Source organism: Triticum aestivum, chromosome 4B, assembly GCF_018294505.1.
Source record: "Triticum aestivum cultivar Chinese Spring chromosome 4B, IWGSC CS RefSeq v2.1, whole genome shotgun sequence".
Taxonomy (NCBI): domain Eukaryota; kingdom Viridiplantae; phylum Streptophyta; class Magnoliopsida; order Poales; family Poaceae; genus Triticum; species Triticum aestivum.
The window spans coordinates 640,265,626-640,287,548 of record NC_057804.1 but is presented as its reverse complement, the minus strand read 5'-3'; positions in this window follow the sequence as shown (position 1 = coordinate 640,287,548).

The window sequence follows — 21,923 nt, the reverse complement described above, 5'->3', positions numbered from 1 at the left end:
TAACAAATACTAGCTACCCAACACGTAAGAGGGGTTGTCAATCCCTCGAAGGTAGTAAAATATGATAAATAGATAGATTGATAGATGCAAATAAAATAAAGGCAAATAAAACTCAGCGAGATATTTTGGGGTTTTTGATAATATAGATCTGAAACAAAAGAGGCATATAAATTGGAAACACAAATAACAATATATATATATATATATGTAAATGGTAACTGCACACAAAGAACAAATACTTGCAACCCGACGCGTAAAAGGGGTTGTCAATCCCTTTCGGGTAATGGTGCCAGAAATTGGATACTTGATGGGATAAATTTGTGATAGATTTGTAGATGCAAATAACGGCAAATAAAATTCAGCGAGGTATTTTTGGGTTTTTGATAATATAGATCTGAAAATAAAAGCAAATGAAAATAGATCTCAAAGGAAAATAGATCGGAAAGCAAATATGATGAAGAATAGACCAGGGGGCGTAGATTTCACTAGTGGCTTCTCTCAAGAAATATCACATGGTGGGTAAAGAAATTACTGTTGGGCAATTGATAGAAAATCAAATAGTTATGACGATATCCAGGCAATGATCGTTATATAGGCATCACATCCAAGATTAGTAGACCGACTCCTGCCTGCATCTACTACTATTACTCCACACATCGACCGCTATCCAGCACGCATCTAGTGTATTAAGTTCATGGAGAAATGGAGTAATGCAATAAGAACGATGACATGATGTAGACGAGATATATTCATGTAGGAATAGCCACCATCTTGTTATCCTTAATAGCAACGATACATGCATGTCTTGTTGCACCTTCTGTCACTGGGAAAGAACACCGCATGATCGAACCCATCACAAAGCACCTCTTCCCATGGCAAGAAAAAAATGATCTAGTCATCCTAACTAAACCAAAGATTCAAAGAAGAAATATGAGGCTATAAATAATCATGTATATAAGAGATCAAAACTCAAATAACTTTCATGGATATAAAGATCTGATCATAAACTCAAAGTTCATCGGATCCCAACAAACACACCGCAAAAAGAGTTGCATCAAATAGATCTCCAAGAGGCCATTGTATTGAGAATCAAAAGAGAGGGAGGAAGGCATCTAGCTACTGACTACGGACCGGTAGGTCTATGATGAACTACTCACGCATCATCGGAGAGGCGCCAATGAGGATGATGAACCCTCCGTGATGGTGTCTAGATTGGATCTCATGGTTCTGGAACTTGTGGCAACTGGAATTGTGTTTTGTCGACTCCCCTAGGGTTTCTGGAATATTTGGGGATTTATATGGCGAAGAGGCCGTGCAGGAGGCCACTGAGGTGGGCACAACCCACTTGGGCGCACCTGGGCCCCCAGGCACACCCTGGTGGGTTGTACTCCCCTCGGAGCCCCCTCTGGCACTTCTTTGTCCCAATAGGTGTCTTCTGGTCCAAAAATTTCTCCAAAAAGTTTCGTTGCGTTTGGACTCCATTTAGTATTTATTTTCTACGAAGTAAAAAACAAGCAAACAACAACTGGCACTGGGCACTATGCCAATAGGTTAGTCCCAAAAAATGATATAAAGTTGTTGTAAAATGATTGTAAAACATCCAAGAATGATAATTTAACAGCATGGAACAATAAAAAATTATAGATACGTTGGAGACGTATCAGCATCCCCAAGCTTAATTCCTGCTCGTCCTCAAGTAGATAAATGATAAAAACAAAAAAATTGATGTGGATGATGCCTAACATGTTCATCACATATTCTTTTCTTTTGTAGCATGGACATTTGGACTTTTATATGGTTCAAAGTAATAGTCTAGTTTTGACATGAAGACTCAAGCATATATATCAATAAGCAACCATGTCTTTCAAAATATCAACACTAAAGAAAGTTATCCCTAGCCCATCATGCTCAACCATTGATCCATTCATGAAACACACTCGAATATTAGCTTCATCCAATGCACAAGTATGATCATAGTGCTATCTATTTGTTGCTTTATAAGAGAAGATGGAGACCCAAATAAAAATAAAAATTGCATAAAGTAAATAGATAGGACCTTCGCAAAGGGAAGCAGAGATGTTTTAAAGGTGCTAGAGCTCAAAGCTAAAATTGAGAGACAAAAATATTTTGAGAGGCATGCTTTTCCTGTCAACAAAAATGACCGAGTAATTCCCAATACTTTCCATGCTACATACATCCATTGTTCAAGATATCTTACGATATTACGTGGCCAATTTATTGCTTACCCGTGTTTGACCCATAAGATAAATCGGCCGATAAATCAAACGATATGGCAATAAATCAACCGATATGCCAATTAACTGACCAATTTACCCCTTATCTTGGGTAGACCGATAAGTTCCTGATAAGCAATATCCCAACATTGGATACATCATAGGCGGTTCCCAAACATAAAATAAAGTTTATTCCTTTTTCCACCATTATTTCACAATCCCATGGCTAGCCGTATCCACGGGTGCCTTCCATACCAAAACTTTCCAAGGAATTTATTATTTGACAACATAAAGTAAGTTTCTTTTTTATTTCTGGCTGGGCATTCCTATTACCGCCACACTCACGTGCAATGATAAGTGAATAAACACTCATCTTGAGAATACCACATCTAGCATGGAAAAAATTGGCCACCCCCTGCCGCTTCATGAGCGGTACGAGCACAGAAAAAGGAAATTCATTTTGAAAATTAGCGTTGGCACATACAAATTTACTTGGAACGACACGGAAATACCGCATATAGGTAGGTATGGTGGACTCATATGGCATAACTTGGTTTAAGAATTTTGGATGCACAAGCAGTATTCCCACTTAGTACAAATGGAGGCTAGCAAATAGATTGAGAAGCAACCAACCAAGAAACGAAAATTCTCATAAACGAGCATTAAGCATAACTAACATCGAATAATGCACCACAAGTAGGATATAATTTCATTGCATAACTACTGAATTTTGTGCTTGCGTAGGGAATCACAAACCTTAACACCAATATTCTTACTAAAGCATAATTACTCACTAACATGACTCACATATTACTATCATCATATCTCAAAACTATTACAAAGAATCAAGTTCATTTTGTCCAATGATCTTTCATGGAAGTTTTTATTATATTCCTCTTAAATATCTATCACTTTGGGACTAATTTTCATATATTACCATTGCTTATAACAAGCTCTCAAACAAATTTAAGTGAAGAACATGAGCATATTTTTTTCTTTCTTTCTCTCAAAATAATATAAGTGAAGCATGAGAGAATATTTCTTCAAAATATACTAAATCTCAAATTAATCTAAGTGAAGCATGAGAGTATTTCTTCAAAAATTAAAGCACCACCGTGCTCAAAAAGATATAAGTGAAGCACTAGAGCAATTACATAGCTCGAAAAAATTAAGTGAAGCACATAGAGCAATTCTAACAAATCATAGCATCATTATGGCTTTCTCAAATAGGTGCATCCAGCAAGGATGATTGTGACAAACTAAAAGGAAAATCAAGCAAATACTCATATAATACAAGACACTCCAAGCAAAACTGATGATATGTGACGAATAAAAATATAGCTCCAAGTAAAATTACTGATGGTCGTTAGAAGAAAGAGGGGATGCCTTCCGGGGCATCCCAAGCTTAGTTGCTTGGTTCTCCTTGAATATTACCTTGGGATGCCATGGGGCATCCCCAATATTAGGCGCTTGACACTCCTTATTCCTTCATCCATCGTGATCTCACCCAAAACTTGAAAACTTCAATCACAGAAAACTCAACAAAACCTTCGTGAGATCCGTTAGTATAATAAAGCATATCACAACTTTAAGTACTGTTGCAAAGCCATTCATATTTTATTATTGCATTATACCTACTGTATTCTAACTTTACCATGTCTTATACCCCCAATACAATCTGTACAATCATCAAAATAAGCACACAATGCAACGAAAACAGAATCTATCAAAAACAGAACATTCTATAGTAATCTGAAAATTTACCATACTTCTGTAACTTCAAAAAAACTGAAAATTGAGGAAAATGTAGAAAATTGGTATATAAATATTGTGTATAAATATCAGAGCAAAATAACATTTTTGTGATTTTTTAAAATTCTGCTACTGGGCGCAAAAGTTTCTGCTTTTCAACAATATCAAATCAACTATCACCCAACATGATCCCAAAGGCTTTACTTGGCACAAATACAAGTAAAACATAAAAAACACAATCATAACAGTAGTATAATTTTGCAAACACTCAAGAACAAAAATAAAAAAGACAAAAATAAATTTTATTCATTGGGCCGGCTCCCAACAAGCGTTATCGTTTTATGCCCCTAGGTTGGCATAATGCATAGATTCAAGTATTGTCATCTTTGGTTTTTGATTCTTCAATCACGCAACCAAAATTCTTCAAGGGTTTAGCATGCATATTTTCAATAATAATACTCCTAGGAAATAAATTAAGGATTCATTCTTTCAAGTAGGATTTTTTTATCACTTCAACGAAGTTGGCATGAATACTAATCATTTTAAGATCTTCATTATTACTACTAGAAGCGGCACCCTTGCTTTTAGAAACTTGTATGGTCTTGCAATTTTAAGGATTTTTTCAATAACTTTAACAGAAGAAAAGGCCGAGCTCAAGTTACTAAAAATTTCTTCCAACTTATCAATCCGAGCTGGGCTCTCTGCTACTCTCTCGTTAACTACGAATCCCTTTTCTTTTAGTAATTTAAGAGCATCTCCTTCCTTTGACCCTATTTTATTAGCAAGGTTGTGGATTCTTTTATCCAAATTTTCAACATGTTCCTCGGTAATCATCTTCTTTCCAATAGCATCTAGCCTTTGCATAACATGCTCGAGAGTTAAGATCGTTTCATTAATAGTGATAGGTGGTGCACCTACTAAATGTCCCATAGCATTAAAATCATCCAAAGAGGGACACATCAAGAAATTCCCACCGGTAATAGTATCAAGAACGAATCTATACAGAGTGGTAATGCCCACATAAAAACTACAAATAAGAGTAACGATAGACCGCTTATGAATACGATCTATTATGAGCATTGCAAATCCTATACCAAGCATCTTTTAAATTCTCTCCCCCTCTTTGCTTAAAAATTGAGAACTTTGTTCTCGGGAGTACACGCAACAGAGGAGGAACTAGCCATAGCGACAAAGTAGGCAAGCAAGATCACATGCAAACAAGAGATCGAACGAGAAAAAGGCAAACGGAAATAAGTCAAATATTTTTGTGCTTTTCGCAAAAACTTTTTAGAAGTGGGGGAGATGAAAATGAGAGGCAAATGGCAAATAATGTAAATTGCAAGGAGACGATATTTGTGATTAGGAACCCGATAGATGTTGATGATGTCTCCCCAGCAACGGCGCCAGAAATTGGCAAGTTGATGAGAGACTACCTTGACTTGATCCTCCCCGGCAACGGCGTCAGAAATTCTCCCTGATTGCTTGTATCTGCATTGGTATTTCCCAGAAGAGGAGAGGATGATGCAGCACAACAACGGTAAGTATTTCCCTCAGTTATGAAACCAAGGTTATAAATCCAGTAGGAGGACCAATTAACATTATGTAAACAACACCTGCACACAAATAACTAATACTTGCAACCCAATGCGTAAGAGGGGTTGTCAATCCCTCAAAGGTAGTAAAGTATGATAAATAGATAGATTGATAGATGCAAATAAAATAAAGGCAAATAAAACTCGGTGAGATAATTTTGGGTTTTTGATAATATAGATCTGAAACAAAAAAGGCAAATAAATTGGAAACACAAATAGCAATATAGATCTGAAAATATATGATAGGAAATAGACCCGGGGTCGTAGATTTTACTAGTGGTTTCTCTCAAGAAAATAGCATACGGTGGGTAGACAAATTACTGTTGGGCAATTGATAGAAGAGAAAATAATTATGATGATATCCAAGACAATGATCATGTATATAGGCATCACGTCCAAGATTAGTAGACCGAAACATTCTACATCTACTAATATTACTCCACACATCGACCGCTATCCAGCATGCATCTAGTGTATTAAGTTCGTGGAGAAACGGAGTAGTACAATAAGAATGATGACATGATGTAGACAAGATCTATTCATGTAGGAATAGACCCCATCATTTTACCCTTAATAGAAACGAATGCGTGTGTCTCTACCCTTTCAGTCACTGGGTGAGTACACCGTTGATACGTCTCCACCGTATCTATAATTTTTGATTGTTCCATGCTATTATATTACCTGTTTTGGATGTTTATGGGCTTTATTTTATACATTATTATCATTTTTGGGACTAACCTACTAACCGGAGGCCCAGCCCGTATTGCCATTTTTTTGCCTATTTCAGTATTTCGAAGAAAAGGAATATCAAACGGAGTCCAAACGGAATGAAACCTTCGGGAGCATGATTTTTGGAACGAACGTGATCCAGAGGACTTGGAGTGCAAGTCAAGAAACAGCCGGAGCCTCCACAAGATAGGAGGGGCCCCCCTATATGGCGCGCCCCCCTGTCTCGTGGGCCCCTCGGGCGTACACTGACATACTTCTTCCTCCTATATAAGCCTATGTACTCCAAAAACATCGAGGGAGCAACCACAATACAATTTCCACCGCCGTAACCTTCTATATCCACGAGATCCCATCTTGGAGCCGTCATCGGCGTTCTGTCGGAGGGGGAATCCACCACGAAGGGCTTCTACATCAACACCATAGCGCTTCCGATGAGTTGTGAGTAGTTTACCATAGACCTTCGGGTCCATAGTTATTAGCTAGATGGCTTCTTCTCTCTTTTTGGATCTCAATACAATGTTCTTCCCCTCTCTTGTGAAGAACTATTCGATGTAATCTCTTTTTGCTGTGTGTTTGTCAAGATCCAATGAATTGTGGGTTTATGATCAGATTTATCTATGGATGATAATTGAATCTTCTCTGAATTCTTTTATCTGATTGAGTTATCTTTGCAAGTCTCTTCGAATTATCGGTTTGGTTTGGCCTACTAGATTGATCTTTCTTGCCATGGGAGAAGTGCTTAGCTTTGGGTTCAATCTTGCGGTGTTTCTTACCCAGTGACAGAAAGGGTTGCAAGACACGTATTGTATTGTTGCCATCGAGGATAAAAAGATGGGGTTTATATCATATTGCTTGAGTTTATCCCTCTACATCATGTCATCTTACTTAATGCGTTACTCTGTTCTTATGAACTTAATACTCTAGATGCATGCTGGATAGCGGTCGATGTGTGGAGTAATAGTAGTAGATGCAGGCAGGAGTGGGTCTACTTGTTGCGGACGTGATGCCTATATACATGATCATGCCTAGATAACGTCATAATTATTCGCTTTTCTATCAATTGCTTGACAGTTATTTGTTCACCCACCGTAATACTTATGCTCTTGAGAGAAGCCACTAGTGAAACCTATGGCCCCCGGGTCTATCTCTTATCATATTTGCTTCCAATATACTTTTATTTGCATCTTTATTTTCTGCATCTATATTATAAAATACCAAAAATATATTTATCTTATCATATTATCTCTATCAGATATCACTTTCGCAAGTGGCCGTGAAGGGATTGACAACCCCTTTGTCGCGTTGTTTGCGAGTTCTTTGTTTGTTTGTGTAGGTTCATGGGACTTGTTGAGAAGCCTCCTACTGGATTGATACCTTAGTTCTCAAAAACTAAGGGAAATACTTACGCTACTGTGTTGCATCACCCTTTCCTCTTCAAGGAAAAGCAATGCAAGCGCAAGAAGTAGCAAGAAGGATTTCTGGCGCCGTTGCCGGGGACATCTCCGCTCAAGTCAAGACATACCAAGTACCCATCACAAACTCATCTCCCTCGCATTTACATTATTTGCCATTTGCCTCTCGTTTTCCTCTCCCCCACTTCACCTTTGCCGTTTTATTCGCCCTCTCTTTCCCAATCTCCTCTCTTTTCCATTTGTCGTTTTCTATTTGCTCGTGTGATAGATTGTTTACCTTGTCGTTATGGCTAGTTCTCCTATCCTTATTATTAGTCCCGAACATGAAATTATCTATTTTAAGCAAAGGGAGGGAGATAATTTAAAAGATGCTTGGAATCGAATTTGCAATGCTCAAAATAAATCTACTAGGAAGCTTTCTACTTCCGTTCTACTTCGCAATTTTTATGTGGGCATTACCCCTTGGAATAGATGTGTTCTTGACACCATTGCCGGAGGGGATTTCTTGAACAGCCACACGTTTGAAGCTTATAATGCTATGATAGATTTGTTTGGCCCTCCACCTCTTTTGGTTAATGGAACGGTTTTAACTTTGGAACATGTTATGCAACGTCTTGAGATCATTGAAAATAAAATTGCCACTGTTGAGTTAATTGAAAACTTGGATAAAAAGATTCATAATCAAATTACCCAATACGGATCTAGGGTTGGGGTTACTTTGAAAAATCTTAAAGAGAAAGAACCTATAGTTAATGAAAAAATAGATCTAGATTCTGCAAGAATTGGTAAACTTGAGGATATCATTACTAACTTAGGTTCTGCGTTTTCCTCCATGAAAAACAGTCCAAAATACCCTACCAAAACTGCCAAGTTGATTTATGTTCCTAAAAATAAGGGTGAATCTTCTAGTAAGGGAGATGCGGATCTCAAATCCATGATTGTTGATCCCGATTGTCTATCTATCGTTGAGAAACCTTTTGCTACAAACGAAGTTCTTGAATTTTTGCCTAAAGGTTTTATCATTACTAAAAAGGGAGAAACCCCTAAGGACTATAATTGCTCTACTCATGAATCAAGTGCGAAAGATGGCACCACTTAGATCTATCTTCGCTTTGATGCCTAGCTAAGGGCGTTAAACGATAGCGCTAGTTGGGAGGCAACCCAATTTTCTTTATGTTTTTTGTTTTTGTTCCTGTTTAGTGTTAAATTTTGTTACTACTTTCTGTTTAGATGTGTTTTCATGTTTTATTTAGTGTTTGTGCCAAGTAGAACCTATAGTATAACCTATGATATGAGTTGATTTGATTCTGCTGAAAAACAGAAACTTTGCGCTCACGAGAAAAAATTAAATAAATCACAGGAACGAGATTTTGCATTGATTCTTTTTGCTTCTGTTCAATAAACAAATTGTTTAGGATGTCCTATTTTGGTAGGATTTTTGAGGTTCCAGAAGTTTGCGTTAGCTACATATTGCTACAGACTGTTCTGTTTTTGACAGATTCTGTTTTTCGTGTGTTGTTTACTTATTTTGATGCATCTATGGCTAGTATGTAAGGGTATTAACCATGGAGAACTTGGAATACAGTAGGATTAACACCAATTTAAATAAATAATGAGTTCATTACAGTACCTTATGTGGTGGTTTTGTTTTCTTTCACTAATGGAGCTTATGAGATTTCCTGTTGAGTTTTGTGTTGTGAAGTTTTCAAGTTTTGGGTAAAGATTTGATGGACTATGGAATAAAGGGTGGCAAAAGCCTAAGCTTGGGGATGCCCAAGGCACCCCAAGATATTCAAGAATAGCCAAAAGCCTAATCTTGGGGATGCCCCAGGAAGGCGTCCCCTCTTTCGTCTTCGTTCATTGGTAACTTTACTTGGAGCTATATTTTTATTTGCCACATGATATGTGTTTTGCTTGGAGTGTCATGTATGATATTAGTCTTTGCTTGTTAGTTTACTACAATCATCCTTGCTGTAACACACCTTTTGGGAGAAGCCTATTTGCTTAGGATTTGATAGAATACTCTATGTGCTTCACTTATATCTTTTGAGCTTGATAGTTTTTGCTCTAGTGCTTCACTTATATCTTTCAGAGCATGACGGTGGATTAATTTTGAAGAAATTGCTAGTCTCTCATGCTTCACTTATATTATTTTGAGAGTCTTTTAGAACAGCATGGTATTTGCTTTGGTTATGAATTTGGTCCTAGAATGATGAGCATCCAAGTTGGGTATAATAAAAACTATCACAGGAAGTGAATTGGATGCTATGATCAACTTGATACTTGATGATTGTTTTGAGATAGGGAGGTAGTGATATTAAAGTCATGCTAGTTGGGTGATTATGAATTTAAATAATGCTTGTGTAGAAGTTAGCAAGTCCCGTAGCATGCACGTATGGTTAAAGTTGTGTAATAAATTTGAAACATGAAGTGCACCTGGCTTGTGCATCCTTATGAGTGACGGTCGGGGACGAGCGATGGTCTTTTCCTACCAATCTATCCCCCTAGGAGCATGTGCGTAGTGCTTGGTTTTTTATGACTTCTAAATTTTTGCAGTAAGTATATGAGTTCTTATGACTAATGTTGAGTCCATGGATTATACGCACTTTTACCTTTCCATCATTGCTAGCCTCTTCGGTACCGTGCATTGCCCTTTCTCACCTTGAGAGTTGGTGCAAACTTCGCCGGTGCATCCAAACCCCGTGATATGATACGCTCTATCACACATAAACCTCCTTATATATTTCTCAAAACAGCCACCATACCTACCTATTTATGGCATTTCCATAGCCATTCCGAGATATATTGCCATGCAACTCTCCACCGTTTCGTTCATCATCATCATGATATAAATTACTTTTGTCATATTGCCATTGCATGATCATGTAGTTGACATCGTATTTGTGGCAAAGCCACCATGCGTAATTTTTTATGCATGTCACTCTTGATTCATTGCACCATCCCGGTACACCACCGGAGGCATTCATATAGAGTCATATCTTATTCTAGTTTTGAGTTGTAATTCATGTGTTGTAATCAATAAAAGTGTGATGCTCATCATTATTAGAGCATTGCCCAAAAAAGGCCAAAAGAAAAAAAGGAAAAAAAGAAAAAAGAAAAAAGAAAAACAAAAGAAAATAAATAAATAGGGCAATGCTACTATCTCTTTTTCCACACTTGTGCTTCAAAGTAGCACCTTGTTCTTTATTGGGTCTCATATATTGTGCTTCAAAGTAGCACCATGTTCTTCATGTAGAGAGTCTCATAGGTTGTCACCTTTTTATACTAGTGGGAATTTTTCATTATAGAACTTGGCTTTTATATTCCTACGATGGGCTTCCACAAATGCCCTAGGTCTTCGTGAGCAAGCAAGTTGGATGCACATCCACTAGTTTTATTTTGTTGAGCTTTCATTTATTTATAGCTCTAGTGCATCTGTTGCATGGGAATCCCTACTCCTCATGTTGACATCAATTGATGGGCATTCCCATAGCCCGTTGATTATCCTCGTCAATGTGAGACTTTCTCCTTTTTTGTCTTCTCCACACAATCCCCAATCATTATTCTATTCCACCCGTAGTGCTATATCCATGGCTCACGCTCATGTATTGCGTGAAGGTTGAAAAAGTTTGAGATTATTTAAGTACGAAACAATTGCTTGGCTTGTCATCGGGGGTATAGAAGTTGGGAACATCTTTGTGTGGCGAAAATGAAGCATAGCCTAACTATATGATTTTGTAGGGATGAACTTTCTTTAGCCATGTTATTTTGAGAAGACATGATTGCTTTTATTAGTATGCTTGAAGTATTGCTATTTCTTTTGTCAATATGAACTTTTATCTTGAATCATTTGGATCTGAACATTCATGCCACAATAAAGAAAATTATATTGAGAATTATGCTAGGTAGCATTCCACATCAAAAATTCTATTTTTATCATTTACCTACTCGAGGACGAGCAGGAATTAAGCTTGGGGATGCTTTATACGTCTCCAACGTATCTATAATTTTTTATTGTTCCATGCTATTATATTACCTGTTTTGGATGTTTATGGGCTTTATTTTATACATTATTATCATTTTTTGGGACTAACCTACTAATCGGAGGCCCAGCCCGTATTGCTGTTTTTTTGCCTATTTCGATATTTCAAAGAAAAGGAATATCAAATGGAGTCCAAACGGAATGAAACCTTCGGGAGCGTGATTTTTGGAACGAACGTGATCCAGAGGACTTGGAGTGCAAGTCAATAAACAGCCGGAGCCTCAACGAGATAGGAGGGTGCCCCCCCTATAGGGCGCGCCCCCTGTCTCGTGGGCCCCTCGGGCGTCCAGCGACGTACTTCTTCCTCCTATATAAGCCTACGTACCCCAAAAACATCGAGGGAGCAACCACAATACAATTTACACCGCCGTAACCTTCTGTATCCACGAGATCCCATCTTGGAGCCATCGCCGACATTCTGTCGGAGGGGGAATCCACCATGGAGGGCTTCTACATCAACACCATAGCCCTTCCGATGAGTTGTGAGTAGTTTACCACAGACCTTCGGGTCCATAGTTATTAGCTAGATGGCTTCTTCTCTCTTTTTGGATCTCAATACAATGTTCTTCCCCTCTCTTGTGAAGAACTATTCGATGTAATCTCTTTTTGCGGTGTGTTTGTCAAGATCCGACGAATTGTGGGTTTATGATCAGATTTATCTATGGATAATAATTGAATCTTCTCTGAATTCTTTTATATGATTGAGTTATCTTTGCAAGTTTGTTCAAATTATCGGTTTGGTTTGGCCTACTAGATTGATATTTCTTGCCATTGGAGAAGTGCTTAGCTTTGGGTTCAATCTTGCGGTGTTCTTACCCAGTGACAGAAAGGGTTGCAAGACACGTATTGTATTGTTGCCATCGAGGATAAAAAGATGGGGTTTATATCATATTGCTTGAGTTTATCCCTCTACATCATGTCATCTTGCTTAATGCGTTACTCCGTTCTTATGAACTTAATACTCTAGATGCATGTTGGATAGCGGTCGATGTGTGGAGTAATAGTAGTAGATGCACGCAGGAGTGGGTCTACTTGTTGCGGACGTGATGCCTATATACATGCTAAGCTCAATGGATTTAGACCGAGGTGGAACTAGAGGGAGAGGGGGTGCCGCACACAGCTTGGGGATTCGTGGTGTGTGGCGCCCCCTCCCCTTCACACACACACACACACACACACACACACACACACACACACACACACACACATATATATATATATATATAGGTGGAGGTGGAGGGGAGGTAGCCCTAGGCACACCCCAAGGGGGCCGGAGGCCGTCCTCAACACCTGCCTAGGTGCGCCCTCCTTTCCTTCCTGAGGGGGGGAGAAGGTAGGAGGGGGGCCGGCGGCTGCCCTGCCTTAGGCGCCCCCTTTCCTTCCCTTGGACCGGGGGCCAGGAGGTGGGCGCGCCAGCCCCCTGTGGGTTGGTGTGCTCCCCTCTCCTTGGCCCGTTAAGCCCAATAACTCCCTGTGGCCTTCGGGAACCCCTTCTGGGACTCCGATGGTAATCCGGTGCATTCTAAAACCTTTCTGAAACCCGAATACATTCATCCTATATATCAATCGTTACCTCCATCCATTCTGGAGCTCTCATCATGTCCGTGATCTCATCCGGGACTCTGAACAACATTCGGTCACCAACTCACATAACTCATATAGTATTATATCGTCAACGAACGTTAAGTGTGTGGACCCTACGGGTTCGAGAATGATGTATACATGACCGAGACGCATCTCCGGTGAATAACCAATAGCGGGACCTGGATTGCCATATTGGTTCCCACATATTCTTCGAAGATCTTTATCGGTCGAACCTGTATGATAACATACGTAGTTCCTTTTATCCATCTGCATGTTACTTGCCTGAGATTCGATCGTTGGTATCTCCATACCTAGTTCAATCTCGTTACTCATTACTTGTAATGCTGTATTACCGAGAGGGCCCAGAGATACCTCTCTGTCATACGGAGTGACGAATCCCAATCTCGATTCACACCAACTCAACAGACACATTCAAAGATACCTGTAGAGCACCTTAAAGATCACCCAGTTATGAAGTGATGTTTGTTAGCACATGATAACCAGCAAGTATAGGGGATTGCAATAGTTTTCGATGGTAGAGTATTAACCCAAATTTATAGATTTGATACAAGGGGAGCGAAAGAATATTTGCATGTATTAGCAGCTGAGTTGTCAATTCAACCACATCTGGAGATTAATTATCTATAGCAAACTGATTAGTAGCACAGTAATATGATAGTTTTGATAGTAGTGATAACAGTAACAGTAATGGTAACTATGATAGCAATAGTTTTGTAGTAAGTGCAGCAGTAGCAATAGTAAGAGTAACTTAGCAAGAACAATATGTGGAAAACTCGTAGGCATTGGATCGGTGAATTCGTTGGATGATATTCATCATATAACAGTCATAACCTAGGCCGATACAAAACTAGCTCCAGTTCATAAATATAACGTAGGCATGTATTCCGTAAATAGTCATACGTGCTTATGGAAAGAACTTCCATGACATCTTTTGTCCTACCCTCCCGTGGCAGCGGGGTCCATAAGGAAACTAAGGGATATTAAGGCCTCCTTTTAATAAATAACAAGAACAAAGCATTAACACATAGTGAATACATGAACTCCTCAAACTACGGTCATCACCAAAAAGTATCCCGACTATTGTCACTTCCGGGTTTACGGATCATAACATGTAATAGGTGAATATGACTTGCAAGATCGGATCTAGAACATACATATAATGGTGAAAACATAAAAGGTTTAGATCTGAGTTCATGGCACTCGGGCCCAAAGTGACAAGCATTAAGCATGGCAAAGTCATAACAACATCAATCTCAGAACATAATGGATACTAGGGATCAAGCTCCAAACCAACTCAATTACATGATGAATCTAATCAAACTCCCTCACCGACCAGCGAGCCTATGAAGGAATTACTCACTCCCGGTGGGGAGCATCATGGAATTGGCGATGGAGAAGGGTTGGTGATGGCGAAGATCGAATATTCCCCTCTCCGAAGCCCAAAACGGACTCCAGACCTGGCCTCCTGATGAAGAACAGGAGGCGGTGGTGGCTCCATCTCGTGAAACCCAATAATTTTTCCTTCCCAATTTTTTTCACCGAAAATAGGATTTTATAGCGTCGGAGATAGGGTCAGCGGGGCCACCACGTGTGCACAACCCACCTGGGCGCGCTAGGAGGGGGGCCCTCGTGGGTTGTGCTCACCCAGGGCCCCCCTCCGGTGGTTCTTGGCTCCAGTATTTTTCTTTTATTGTATAAAAATTATCCAAAAAGTTTTGTTTCATTCTGAGAACTTTTATTTCTACACAAAACAACACCATGGTAGTTCTGCTGAAAACAGCGTCAATCCGGGTTAGTTTCATTCAAATCATGCAAATTAGAGTCCAAAACAAGAGGAAAGGGTTAGGAAAAGTAGATACGACGGAGACATATCAACTCCTCCAAGCTTAAACCTTTGCTTGTCCTAGATCAATTCAGTTGATAAACTGAAAGTGAAAAAGAAAAACTTTTATGAACTCTTTTGCTCTTGTTTACATAAATAAGCTTAAGTAGCACCCAGGTTTTCAGCAAAGATTATGACTAACCATGTCAACAATAACTCTTAAAAATTATATTAACTCATATCAATGGCATAAGCAACTAGCGAGCAATAATAAGATATCTCAAATGACAACACTTTGTCAAAACAACCATGATATAAATCTCACTAGCCCTTTTTGAGACCGCAAAACATAAATGCAGAGCACCTCCAAAGTTCAAGCAGCGACCAAACATTGTTCATGGTAGAAAATACCCAGTTATGATGCATCCAACATTAACTATACACAATGCATGAGGATGACAATAGTGCTCTCAGATCTGATGCTTATTTTAGAAGGTGATGACTCAACATAAAAGTAAATAGATAGTCCCTTCACGGAGGGAAGCAGGGATTTGCAGCGGTGCCATAGCTCAGAATTTTGAAACAGAGATAAATGAAATATTGAGAAATGCACCCTTCTTGTTTACTTCGCGACCATTAGTTATCGATATCTTCCATGCTAAACACATTAATGTTGAACACATTACTCCCCCTCCACCAACAAACACGCTCCACTGGCTAGCCGAATCCAACGGGTACCATCCATACCAACATCAGTCCCGGGGGAGTTTTGTTTAATTATTTGCAATTTTTGAATTCGGGACTAGGAATCCCTAATACCGCCCCTCTCATCCAAGGATGAGTGAAAACACTCATCATGAGAATAACCCGCTTAGCATGGAAGATACCGACAACCCCATGTCACTCTATGAAAAATCCAGGCTCACAAAAATGGAAGTTTATTTGAAGTTTTTAGAGGTGGCACATGCAAATTTACTTAGAACGGCAGGGTAATACCGCATATAGGTAGGTATGGTGGACTCATCTGGAATAATTTGGGTTTTAGGATTTTGATGCACAAGCAGTATTTCTGCTTAGTACAAGCGAAGGCAAGCAAATAGGTTGAGAAGCGGCCAACTAGAGAGCAAAAACAGTCATGAACATGCATTATGCATAATAAACATTGAGTACTAGAATGAGTAGGATATGAACACCATGAATATAAATATCATAGAGGCTGTGTTGGTTTTGGTTCAACTACATGCGTAAACATGAGCCAAGTCAAACCACTCAAACATTCAGAGGAGGATAGCATATCATCATACTACATCACAATCATTTGACGCAATGTTGTCATCCAAGATAAATCATTATCCACCCCAGCTACTTAAGCATGGCATGAGAAACTATAATCTCTAATTGTCATTGCAAACATGTTTAATCATAATATGTTGAATCATGGATACTAGGTGAAACATATTTACAAAAATAGAACAAGTTGGGTTCATACCCGTGTCTCTCTGCCATAGCCTGTTCATCAAATATCATCATTATTGTGTTTCACTTGCACGACCGAATGATATGAAAATAATAATAGTGCAAGAGTGTCGTGGACTAAGTTGGAATCTGCAAACATTTTATTCAACAAGGAGAAGACAAGGTAATATGGCTCTTTGCTGGATCAATATCAATGCATATGATAGCCACTCAACATTTTCATCGTGGTCTTCCCCTTAGTATGACTCAATAAAAAGAAGAGAAATTCAGAGAAACACACTAAAATATTTTTGGAGTTTTTAGTTTTTCTTGAAGAAAGCAAACTAAATAGAAACAAAAATAAAAACAAGGAAAACTATTTGCACGGGAGAGCTCCCATCAAGCAAAAAGAAGAACAAGGAAATATTTTTTGGGTTTTCTTTTTAGTACTACAACTAGCTAGGCTAGAAAGAAAGAAAGAAAGAAAAGAAGCAAGAAATATAATTTTTAATTTTCTCAAAGTTTTTCAAACACACAATAAGAAAGCGAGGAAATAAATCTAGCATGGATAATACAATGAAAAAGTGTGGACACTGACAACTGGAATGAAATGTGTGAACATGAATGTAATCTCGGCGGAAATACATACTCCCCAAGCTTAGGTTTTGGCCTAGCTCGGTAATCACCACTCCTAGTAGCCATCCGGCCCCATCTCAATGTGTTGTGGAGCGGGCACCTGAGCGTCCCACTCCTGAGGTTCCTCCTTAGCCGCTGCCTGGTTGTTCCGGTAAGCAATAATGTCCTCAGGCATGATCCTGTATCTACCCCTGGCAATAGAATCAAACAAGGCAGGTGCAGGCAACGGAATAATAACACGGGTATCCTCCCTGAAAACCAGGTTGTAAGGAATATGGTTAACAGAGTCATCAATATCAATAAATTGGCGATCCTTCATTGTCTGGTGATTTAAATAAACCTTAGGTAAACGGTAATCATGCTAGCGAATTGAATGTTAAAGTGACTCACTAAACGAGTCGCCTAAATACCGCCTTGAATTTTTCCCTTGGATCTGTTGAGGTGCAGGCGATGTGCAATGATAGCCCCTAGGCTGTAAGTGTTATCACCATATAGTGCACGGTGTAAGACAGCGAAATCGGGGGCACTAAGTGCACCAACCTTCTCTCTATCAAGTAAACATTTCGCGATAAATAGAGCAAAATAGTGCACAGAAGGAAACTACAAGCTAGTGGCAGTGACACTCGATACCCCTCTCTCATCTCCCACTGACAAAGTACAATAAAAGTCCTCAAACTCTGCAGGTCTAGGCTCTCTTATTTCCCCGTCAGAAGGGATCAAGCATATGTCACAAAATTCAGTAAGTGGTATCTGACGGGTTTCAGCATATAAATTAAACTGCACCTCAGGAGGGTTATTCCTACTCAGAAAATGAGAAATTTGCACAAAGGAATTTGCAAGGAGATGATATTGTTCACACTCAGCTGCGATGAAGTCAATGAGACCAGCATTAGCAGCAAATTGTGCGAACTCTTGACGGATCTCGGCTCCATCGATGAAGGGGTTATGCGGCCATTCGCACGACCGCACCTCTGCCCTTCTCCGAGTAAGGAGATTGTTTTATGATGACTCCGCAATGACTCCCTTAGAGCTCTTCTTGGAAGCAAACTTCCTATAGAAACTCATCTTATTCCTATGAATAAAATTCTGAAAATTTTAGTCCACAAAATTTTTGTCAACAAAACTTCACAAGATTGATAGCAACTACTCATAGGGATACATAGAGGCTATATTGAGCAATCAAATTACTTAGAACTCTAAGAATTCAACATGTAAGCTCATCTACAACAGCACCAAGAGTAGCTAATTATTCAAAATATAATCCACTAAAGAAAAAACTAATTGGACCAATGGAGGAGTCACATACCAAGTAACAATTTCCCAAACCAGTTTCAAAAATGGAGCTTCAAGCAAAGAGATCAAAATCCACGGGTTTGAGAGCAAGAACACGAGAGAGAGAGAGAGCAATGATGAATTTTTTCTGGAGGTAGGTGATGACATGGGCTAAAGAGATAAGCGAGGGGCCCACGTGGGGACCAACCCACCAGGGTGAGCCTAGGGCTGCTGGCGCGCCCTGGTGGGTTTTGCCCGCCTGGTGCACCCCCTGATGTTATTTGCACTAAAAATCAGAAATATTCAGAAAAAATCATATTAAATTTCCAGGTCATTCTGAGCACTTTTATTTTTGGGTCCTTTTTTATTGCACAGAAAAATACAAAAAGCATGATAAACATGGCATTTTATTTTATTTAACTAAGAAAAAATAGAAAACAAAATGTAAGGACCGAAGGTAGTGCCAACTAAATCATCAACTTCATACCTCTCAAAAATGACCCATTAATAAGGTTGATCAAGTCTTATTAACAACCACTTTCGATCAGCATGAAACTGAAGAACTTTCATAAAACATTAAGTTACCTCAACGAGGAGATGCATGTCCCCAACAATAAGTATATCACATTTAGATACATTAAAATTGTGCAACTTTCCAGCCCTCCTAGACCATCAGCTCACATAGCCGTCGGATCATTATTTACATGTGTTTCCGGCTGTCAGATTAGCAATCAATCCCACGTCTGTTCGCACTAATCACTAGGAACGAGCGCTAACAGTGCTGGGCCGCTACTCCGATAACAATTTCGGTCGTCTGGTGTAAATTTGGGCTGAATGGGCTTTGTGTTGTACCACTCTCCATCTGGTGTTAAACCGCTAAAGAAAACTGTGTGGCTCCTCCTTTCTTCTAAAAAACTGCGTCGCTCCTCCTCCTTTCGTGACTCATGAGCAAACCCTAGCGTGGTGGCGCCTCTCCCGCGACCTTACCTCCAGCAGGAGATCTACCCATGGCTTGCCAGCTCCCCTTGCAGTCTCTAGGCGAGCAGCCATCAGAGGCAGCCGTGCTTTGCCCTCTCTCTTACGCAGAGTCTTGTGTCCTGATCCCTTTGTCTCAATCAATCACGTTCACTTTTTCTCCCCTTCTTGTAACCCAGGTAGCAGTAGGTGTTGTTGTTCGTTGTGGGTGTGTGTGGCGATCAGTCACGCCGGTGGCACTGTTTGTAAGCATCTTGTCAAATCCACTTCACAAATCCAGCCGAACTTTTTCTTATTCAGATCAGGTGTCTTTCAGAGTGTTGCATATGTGGGATCACTGGCCTCTCACTCGTCCTTTGGCGTCCCGTCACCTCCTTCGGCTTCTCCTCCCTTCTGTCTTTGAGTGCCCACGTTCACATTTGTTTACTAGAGGTCAAATCCTAATTCAACTGTTTCACTTATTAGACTTGAACCTTAGTTTATTATTTCTGCAATCATAATTAGTCACTCGGATTGGATTTTGTCGTGGGCGTGATTGGAGTCTGCAGTCAAAATTAGTCACTTGGATTGATATTTTTTATCCTGGGTGCGTGCGATTGGAGTTGTAGATGGTTTGCTTACAGTGCCTCTGTAGTTGAAATTTTTTGTCCGAACATGGGTAGGAGAAAAAAATATTAGCAAAAATTTACCCAACTTTGTTGTACATTTACTTGGAACAGTAAAACTGGGATGTCCTATTAGTGATCCGTCTTTTCATATGATTTAGATTTTATGTATTTTTTCCCTAACCAATGATGCAAGCGGAATGGAGAATATGTACAGATAGTATTTCAATATAAGTTTGTTTAGGGTTCTAATGATATCCGACTTTCTTGGTTTGCAGATGCAGAAATTGCATATGGTTCAAATTAGCAGTCTTGCATCCTTCTGCCATCTCCATGGTGTTGTTCATCAGGTGAAACAAGAGGTAGCTAAGATACCACAGAGTTAGCTATCATGTTAGTATTTTTTACTATGCTTGGGCTAACTCACAGGGTTGAAGAAACTCAAACTCTAAAAATATTGCTCATGGTAGGCACCAATGTGGAAGTGCCCATTGGGTGTTGCTGGGAGAGTAATGTCACATTTGGTAGACAAATGAAAGCTTCATAGAAAGAGGTCTGCCATCTTTTGTTCAAATTTGGTAAAAAATAATATCTCATGTGTTCCCATTTTCTTGTGTTGTTATCATGTACTCCCTCTGTCCCATAATGTAAGAAGTTTTGATATTATAGCATAAGTAAATTGAGTAATGTAAGGCCAGGAAGTATTAGTTAGCTAAATTGACCATGTTGATTGTTGGCCAATGCTATAACATAAGTACTGTCAGTCTATCCGATATTATAGAATTATAGGAAAGCATAACACATCCCTATTTTCTGTAAGATCTTTCCCATGATTTTTAATCCCCTGCATATGGCTGCTATCATGACTATGAAACCACCCCACTATTTGCCTCCCTAACTATATCACGGGAGATAACCCTCTACCAAAAACATGTGTAAATCCCGTCATCTTGGGAAGTCATTCACACTAGGTTTCTGATACATTTGTTAAATTCAATAAAAGCCCCTGCAGTATTCAAAAAGGGTCTACCAAGGATAAGCGACATGTTGTCGTCCTCGGGCATCTCAAGTATAACAAAGTTAGTTAAGATGGTAACATTTGCAACAACAACGGGCACATCCTCACAAATACCGATAGGTATGGCAGTTGCTTTATCAGCCATTTGTAAAGATATTTCAGTAGGTGTGAGTTTATTCAAGTCAAGTATTTCATATAAAGATAAAGGCATAACACTAATACGAGCTCCTAAATCACACAAAGCAGTTTTAACATAATTTCTTTTGATGGAGCAAGGTATAGTTGGTATTCCTGGATCTCCAAGTTTTTAGGTACTCCATCCTTAAAAGAATAATTAGCAAGCATGGTGGAGATTTCAGCTTCCGGTATTTTTCTCTTATTAGTGACGATGTCTTTCATGTATTTTGCATAAGGGGCCATCTTTAAATCAGTCAAGCGAGTGCGCAAAAAGACTGACCTAAGCATTTCAGCAAAGCATTCAAATTCTTCATGTGTTTCTTATTAGTTGATTTGGGTGGAAAGGGCATGGGTTTTTGAAACCATGGTTCTAGCCACAAAGCCTCTTTTATCATATCTTTTATTTTTAGGTTGTGGGTTATCAAGATCAGCAGTTGGTTCTATCTCAACATCATTATCTGGTTCTTTATCATTGTTTGGTTGAGTGTCTTCATGAAGATCATCATTATCTTTTTCATTATCACTAGGTGAATGTTCATTACCAGATTGAGTTTCAGCATCATAAATAGGGACATCATTATTATTTTCAGGAGGTTT